Here is an 8,051-nt window from a genome sequence, read left to right on the forward strand (position 1 = left end):
ATCCCGTGGCCATCCAATGCCTAAGACATGCTGGGACTCCTGGCAGACAAGAAGACAGTGAACGTCATGCTTAACCCTCTCTCAGAAGGTAAAATTTCCTACCCTCTTGCTTGTATGAACTGGATTGTGTGAACAGCACTGCTCGGCTCTGAAATATTACAGCTGTTTTCATTAAAGCAAGTTGGCAAGACTGGCAGCTGGGCCAGTCTTTTACAAGTGCTCAAGCTCTGTTTTCAAAGAAAAATTTTCTGAGGTTAATCTAACTTCTAATTAATAATTGGCTTCTGTGGAAGGCTCTTTATTCCAATAACAAGATGAACAAGAAGGGGAATGGTGCAGTTCCTGATCTAAAGAAACTTTTTCCTCTCGACCATTTCTGCTTTAGTTTTTAAAGGCAGAGGTGTAACCAACCTTTGTTAATCCATCAGAAAGGGATTTAAGAGCATCAAAAACTTCATCAGAAGCTATCATACAAACCCTGTTAAGACCCCATCTGGAAAAGAGTGCACCTTTCCGCTAAAAGAGTCTATACTAAAATGGGTTGGGTTGGGAGGAGCCTTAAAGACCATCTTGTTCTCGCCCTGGCCCTGCTGTGGGCAGGGACACCTTCCACCAGAGCAGGCTGCTCAGAGTCCCATGCACCTTGGCCTTGAACACTTCCAGGAGTGGGGCATCCAGAACTTTTCTGGGCAACCCATTCCAGTACCTTACCACCCTCATAGCAGAAAATTTCTTAATATCTAGTGTATTATCTCCTCTTACAGGAAAAAAATAACTGAAAGGCAAATACACAAGAACAGGGCAAATTGGTGTAAACACCATGTGCCCTAAAGAAGGCCAGAGCCTCCTTAAACAAATTTGTCAAAATAAAGGTAGAGAAAGTATTAACTAGCTGTTGCAAATGCCTTAGGGGTTTGAGTAATATGGGAAGGGAAATAACAAGAGGGCAAGCAGTATCAGCACAAAAATGAGATTAATATAAATTAGCCAAGAAACTACTCAGGCAGCAAGTTCCTTTTGTAACCCCTGGAGCATGGAAGGAACAGGATACTCATCCTGTAAGAAGTGCAGGAGCAAAGACCCAAAACAGACCCTATGAGGTTTTAAGATAAAGCATAGAAGTTAAATGATGCAGATGCTTGCCCCAGGACAAGACTGAGCTTCATATCTCAGGCAGCATTTTCCAGTCTTTCTTGCTATTTTGCTTTCTTGTGTGGCCTTGCAATGGAAGGTTAAACACACCCACATCATTCCCAACCTATTTTACATATAAGTATGGCCAATCACAGAGATATAGGTTGATTTAAATAATTAAATTCCTTTTTAAAATGTGATACAAAGATTTGCTCACCAAAAGAATGGTTAATGGATTTATTATCTAAATATTCACAGGCTTGAATGTTATTACCAAGATGGAAGCATATTTAAGAAAAGAAGTGGCAGAACTGGAGAAACTGGCACTGGACATGTATTCTGTACCAACTGAAATAAAGGAAATTATCTCAAATGCAGAAAGCTTCAAAACAGTCACTGTATTTCAGAGTCAGATTGTGACTGTGGAGGAAAAACCTTTTTTGGAACATGTGGGATGAGAAGAATCTGCATAACAAAATGACACAGGAAAGACTGGAAATGGATGGGATTGTTTGAACTAGACCATGTTAGGCGGGTTCCTCGCTGTAGCAAAGGGCTGGCAGCACCCTGAAGAATCTAAGTGCTGAAATCTGCTTCTAGCAACCTGTTTTTGGGAGCTGCTGCACATGATGTGCCACTATGCTGTAACTGTTCAGCTCAGCCTGTGTCCAAGTGTGCAGCTTAGGTGAAGTTTTTTCAAATGCCACTGTTGTGAAAGGAAAGAGCCACATACTGGGAGCTGACTGCTCCTCAGAACTGAGCCCTTTACCTGCCAGCTGTCCCCAGATGGCACACACAACACTCTGATACTGGCATACACAACAAATAAATAAAGAACAACTTCCAACTCCAGATTCTCAGCAAAATTACCAGGTTCCTTGTCATCTTTACTCAGGTCATTAAATCATTCCAAGATTTAATTCCAAAATTGTGGGTTTTAATTTTCCTTTTTTTTTTTCATCTTTTTTTCAAGTTCAAAGGAGACGGTTACATTTTTATTCTTTGTAAGGGGATTACATACAATCTTACTGGAGCAGATCTTGCAGAAGTGTCACGTGAGACTTTCCTCAAACTTCTTCCAGTCCTGGAAAGGACAAACTGAGTGGGCAAAGAGGCCATCTGTTCCAAGGTCAAGTGCAGCTAGAGGGAGCACAAACCTGGCTCCAACAAGGAATGGTATACCATCATCTTTCTCACTAACCCTGTTTTAACAGACTACTAATTTAATTTGATGGTAACGCGGTTTTGGCAAGTTGCTACTTTTTCCCCTAAATAAAGTTGCATTTTTAGAAACCTTCCCTTCTTCAGTAATGTACCCAAGCACCCCATATTTAAAAATCTGAACTAGCTATTGCTGTAATTATAACCAAAAAATGAGATGATAACATAGAAGTTTAAATTTTGTTTCTAAATTCTTTTTGAGTAAAAGGCATAAAACTAATTTTAAAATATGATAAATTACTTAACTAAATGGAACAGGCAGGGGATAACCAGGAATTAAGAGGAGAGGGCACAGTAGGAATCCTACATGACAAGATAAGTTTGTTTTCTGAAGTATCATACTGTTACCACTGTGAAATTAACACCAAGAAAATTTTCCTGGACTCCTGCTGAGATGGAAGCCAGCAAGCAGTTAGTTTTAATCTTATGGAGAATTTATACTTACATAGAGAGGCTCAAAATGCAGCTTTTTAGAGCTGCTGATAAAACATTGGCCTTCTCTGACTTTTTTTATTCAAAGTACTTTATGTACTCAAAAAAAGAACCCACCAAACAACTTAGACATTATTTTTAACAGTATCTTCTGCAGGGTTCTGTTAGCCATTCTACACTATTCACCATTTTCAATACCCTTACACTACAGGTCTAGGAGAAGATAGGGGCTATGCTTCATCTTGCAAAGAATCCAGGCTAAATCACTTTCAGGAATGTGAGAACTGCAGTTTTAATTACATAAAGGCTCCAATTAACTTTTTGGGGGGGGGGGGCAAGTTCCTTACAACTTGACCCATGAATAAGGATTCTGTTTGGCATGAATGGTCTCCTTTTCTATCCCCTCCCACCAGTGTGGAGCTATAACACATCCAAGCAGAGCCATATATTTTTTAAAGAGAAGCACAGGCTGCAGATTGTAAAAGGTGGCAAGGGTAGCTGCCTGTCAAAAGAAGTAAATGGCTACAGGGAAATGGATACCAGCAAGCTTCAGAAATCAGTTTTAAGCAGAAGAGTAACCATTCTGAAATGCAGCAGCTCCACAGAGCTCACTGCTCCTTCAGAGGCAAATGCTGCCTGCTCCACAGGGGAACCCACCCATCTTCGGAAGGGTTTTAGAGATGTATTCCACTACAGGCAATTTTATCTCCCTGTGTGGACAGTATCTTTTCCCAGGGTCTTTAGCACCAAAGAAAGGTTTCTAAGCCTTAAAGTATTTCAGTACCAGTGTATCATACAGGGAAACACACACAGGAAATTTAAGAACAGTGCACTCAAAAGGCATTCAGACAATAAACAGGGATTTGGATTTTTTCATGAGATGTCAAGGCAAGGAAAATACAGGTTGTTTATTTTGTGGAAAAGGGGAGTAAAAAGTGACTGCTATCTTCTTAAATTTAGGACAGTTGAGGATTACTATACCTGGTTCTGCTGACAATGCAGACACAATTAATGAGATTATTAATTAAGTGAATAGAGTTGTTTTTTTTTGTTGCCACTAGATGGCAGAAAGAGCCCTTTTACACTTCTTGATCACATCTACACCATTTTGAACATACCCTTACAGGACACCTAGGGGCCTATCTTCAACCACTAAGATGCCGGATAAAAAAAAAATTACTCAGTGACTGCCAGTGCTAAGTAGATTAAAGTAGTTTTGAAAAGAATGTTCAGCAATATATAATTTTTAAATCTGTTTACACTGGGTCCCTTCTGTAAAGCTGAGAAGCCTTGTTTGAGAAGAAATTAATTTTACTTCCCACTTATACCAAGTGCACAGGATTTACAAGACTTCCAGCAGTTTGATGGCAATCAAAGTGCTAAAAATTTTCTGCAAATTGTTCACAAGAGTTGCATAAACAGGTTCAGATTGAATTAATTGAAAGGAATAGCAATCTTCTATCTGCAGCAAAGCGCTCTGTTTCTACTGGGCTGCATTTGTTTTTCACACTGCCTCTCAAGGAACAGAAAGAATGGAGGAAAAAAGCTAGCAAATTTTTGATCAGTTCCTTAAACTCCATACACTTTTATGCTTCAGCATGAAGAGCATGAGCTGATTTGCATCTGTTTTCTATAATATTAGACATCATGTTACATTGTGTCACTTCTCTGATTCACTTCAGGCTCAAACTTAGTAATTAAAAATCTGTCTAGCAGAAGAGCTGAACTGCACCAGCCCTTCACCCTCCCTCATCCCAAGGACAGCACCGCATCTGTCCAGCTTGCAACATCCTTGACAAATGTGCTTCATTCCTCAGCTGTCACTCGACAGCACAGCTTCTGCACCTTTCACAAACCCCTCCTTTCTCCCCCAGGCTAAGAAAGGAAATACATTCCCATCTCACTCTGATCTCTGTTGTCTCTTTTGTACATCTCCCAGCAAGTTACTTTTCCTGGACACAGAGCAGGCTTATCATCTCCCCATTCCCAGCCATTTACTTACCTTTTACAGAAGCCATCACTTGCTTTTGTATCTTCCAAGAGATAAAACAGCTAAAAATTCAATGTGACAGTTAAGTTTTCCTCCTTATGCAGTTCCAGTTCATCTGTCCATCTGTTGTGTTACAAAGACTCCTGAGCAGCTGCAGCCTTACCTATACTCATAGAACATGAACATGCATTAAGTCATAAATTCTTCACCATGTCTGGAGTAATCTCTGTTGTTAGTAAAGATACATGCAGAAAGTAGAACTTTAGGATGTGCTAAAGCCAATGTCAGAAGTGTTGAGTGTGCAGACTACATTCCTTTAACAAATATGCTATGCTGACCAGGAGGTTATCTTTACAAAAACGCTAACTGGGCAAAACTTTCTCAATTGACTCCTTTTTATCTAGGAGCATGATACTGCAGGCCTGCTAGGGGACTCTGCTAAATCCCAATGCAAAACAGAGGTCCTGGCCCCAAAATTATTTAACCAGTTTTTCCTCTCCTTGTGTGTCATGATTTGTTATAGCCCAGAATTTTGGGGTACAGACACTTGGGTGCCTGCACCCAAACTTCATGTAATAATGTTTGTAAAAAAGGCATCTTTGTGATCATGAACTACACACATACCTCTGTCTTCCTTTACTCAGTCTGCATGGGACAAACTTACCTTTTCTAGCTTCATAAACTTTGCTCTGCTTATTTAGGTGTTTGATTTGCTTTCTGCTGCTCCTCTCTTTTGCAGCTTACCATTTTTCCTGGACAAGCTGCAGTATTATTAAACTGTCTGAATGATGAACCAGGAGAAAATTAAAAAGCAGAGAACAGCACTAATACTCCAAACCTGAGCATCTCTTTCCAGCCCAAATAAGGGTTAAAAAAGACACTTCCAACTCCTTGCTCAGTGCCTGGTTCCCTGAAGTTGCTCAAGATATCTCACTTCCATAGAGACAAATTTTTAAAACTAAAGCCTCTCTCTGATCAATAACTCCTGTATTGACAGTAAATAAGGAAAATGCCAGCTTTGCAAGAGAAGAAACTTCAGTAGTGCTTTCAGTGAGGCTGGTGCAGAAAAGGCGCGGCAGCAAAAGCGAAGACTTCTTCCTGTAAAAACATCTGGAGAACTCAGCTCAGTGTGCCACTGCCTGGGATGCAAAACCCCCAGCAGGTGTGCACAGGAACTGCAGAGCTTCCTCACAGAAAGTTTCTACAGTCCTGTAGCTTCCTTTCAATTGCTGTTAGTGTAACAACAGAAGGCTCACAGAACTATTTTAGGCTCCCCTGCCAAACCTCACAAATGCCTTCCATCTCCCTCTCCTCCCACATAACTAACAGTCAATATAAGGGCAACACAGTGAGGTTACTCAGCCAACTGCAGCCATGATCAGGAACAGGTTTATCCTGGTGTGGGTGATTTTGGGTTTTTGGCATTTTTATTTTGTTTCCAACTATCAGAGGACCTAATAGATGGGAAGAATTAACTCTCTTTGCTGAGGTGGCAAAGAGGAGGCTTCTGCACCAGCTTCCACATTGCTAAGCATTGGGGACTCTCCAATTGGAGAGAAACAAGCAAGGACCATAATCTGAAGCCTGGATTCCACCAGGATCTCTCCCTCCGGCTCATCTAGGTCTCTCTATGCCTTTCAATTTTCAGCAGTTATGAAGAAGACCCTGAAAAAGGTTGGAGGCAAGGTTCTTACAAGCAGAATTAAGCAAGAACATTTCCCTAGTAAGCATTATCAAATTATTTCTAGGTCTACAACTCAAAGGATAATATTTTGGCTAGGGAACTCTCATGGAAGAAAACAAACCCCATACTTGTTATATTACTTTCCCATTCTCCAATACCATTTCAAAGCATACCTTGATGGTCCTGTGTCCTGGTTAGTTGACCTATGCTTGAACACCTCCACAACGAATTCATCCACGTACTACTGAATCCTCACTGTGTTTATCTTAGAGTATACATCCCATGTTTTGGGGGACAGGATGCTTTACACTTGTCTCACATTTCAGCAATTGGAACTGCTGAACACCCTAACCTGGAGGAAAATTGCAGGAAGATACTTTCAAAATCAAGAGTTCACAATGATTTCCCCCTCTGCTCTTAACCCAGAAGAAAGCCTGGAGTCCCCTAAACCCCACCAGCCACAGCCCAACACCATTTCCATCTCTGTCCAAATTTTCACATGGTCAATGAAACCAGGCTACAACACAATCACATTAAGAACTCAGGTTGTTACAGTGAATTCTGACACAGTACAGTAAACTCAGTGGCCAAGTTGGCTTTGCTATCCTATGGTTTGCTATTTGGACAAATAACGTCTGAGCCCTTTAGAGCAAGTGAATGTTATTTCCATTACTGCAGCTTTGGAGCACTACCCCAAGAAATTCAGGTTAATTTTCTAATGAACATTTTGTTTTCTCTGCAGAGACCTGTATAGTTACACATAGGGTTTAAATACAGTCATGAACGTTGTGTTCCTCCAAGCCAATTAGATTAAATTTTTCACTTTTTTTTTGAAACCCTGATTTTTTTCCAACAGGAACACCAGCGTTCTCATGTAATCTTACCACTGTCAAATGGCACAGGCTCATCACAGGCCAAAGGTGGAGCCAACAGCACAAAAAATGATACCAGTAATCTAAAATGGTACAATGGATCTAGCTCATTTTGTGCCAGAGTGAATGAACTTTGACAAGTATTATAAATTATGGAAGTTCACCACCAAAATGGCACAATATGGCAATGCAAGTGGCTTTGTGTTTGTAACAGAGTGATGTGTTTTATGCAACACAATGTTCTGCTTTAGCAGTTAAAATATTTGCCCATGTAACCCCAGTATCAAAAGTAGTTTTAAATCATCAGAGGATGGTTACTGTCACTAGTACCAAACCAATATTTTGCATGAAATGAGCTGACAGCAGTTCAACCTGCCACACAGCTGTTTTACAGCCACTGTGTTTAACACTCACATGCTCTGCAATGATTAACATTTGCCAGGTTAACTCAAAGCAAGAAACCAGATTAAAAAGAGAAAGCCCAGCGCTTCAAACATTACTACAATGATGTTTGAGTCTGAAAATGTAATTTTAAGAGACTGAAATTGCTTTATGTACATGCTTATTTTATTCCTTTTAGTTAAAAGACTTCATGTGGGGCACTGTATTTTACAGAAAAATAAGGTTAGCTTAAAAAAAAAGTCTGCACTACTCCCTGGTTGTAAACTCTGCAAAAAGTCCAGATAAGGATAAGCTAATATAACCTATTTCTAGATTC

General features: G+C 40.2%; 1 long non-coding RNA gene across 1 annotated transcript; it reads right to left on the bottom strand.

The window, feature by feature from the left end:
• Positions 1-1,804: 1,804 nt before the first annotated feature.
• LOC115947710 lies at positions 1,805-7,470 on the bottom strand. Its single transcript, XR_004081563.1, has 3 exons — positions 6,635-7,470; positions 4,790-4,940; positions 1,805-2,218 (listed from the first exon to the last, which is right to left on the bottom strand). It is a non-coding gene; the product is annotated as an uncharacterized LOC115947710 (long non-coding RNA).
• Between the last annotated feature and the right edge of the window lie 581 nt (positions 7,471-8,051).

This window comes from Geospiza fortis, unplaced genomic scaffold, assembly GCF_000277835.1.
Source record: "Geospiza fortis unplaced genomic scaffold, GeoFor_1.0 scaffold166, whole genome shotgun sequence".
Classification (NCBI taxonomy): domain Eukaryota; kingdom Metazoa; phylum Chordata; class Aves; order Passeriformes; family Thraupidae; genus Geospiza; species Geospiza fortis.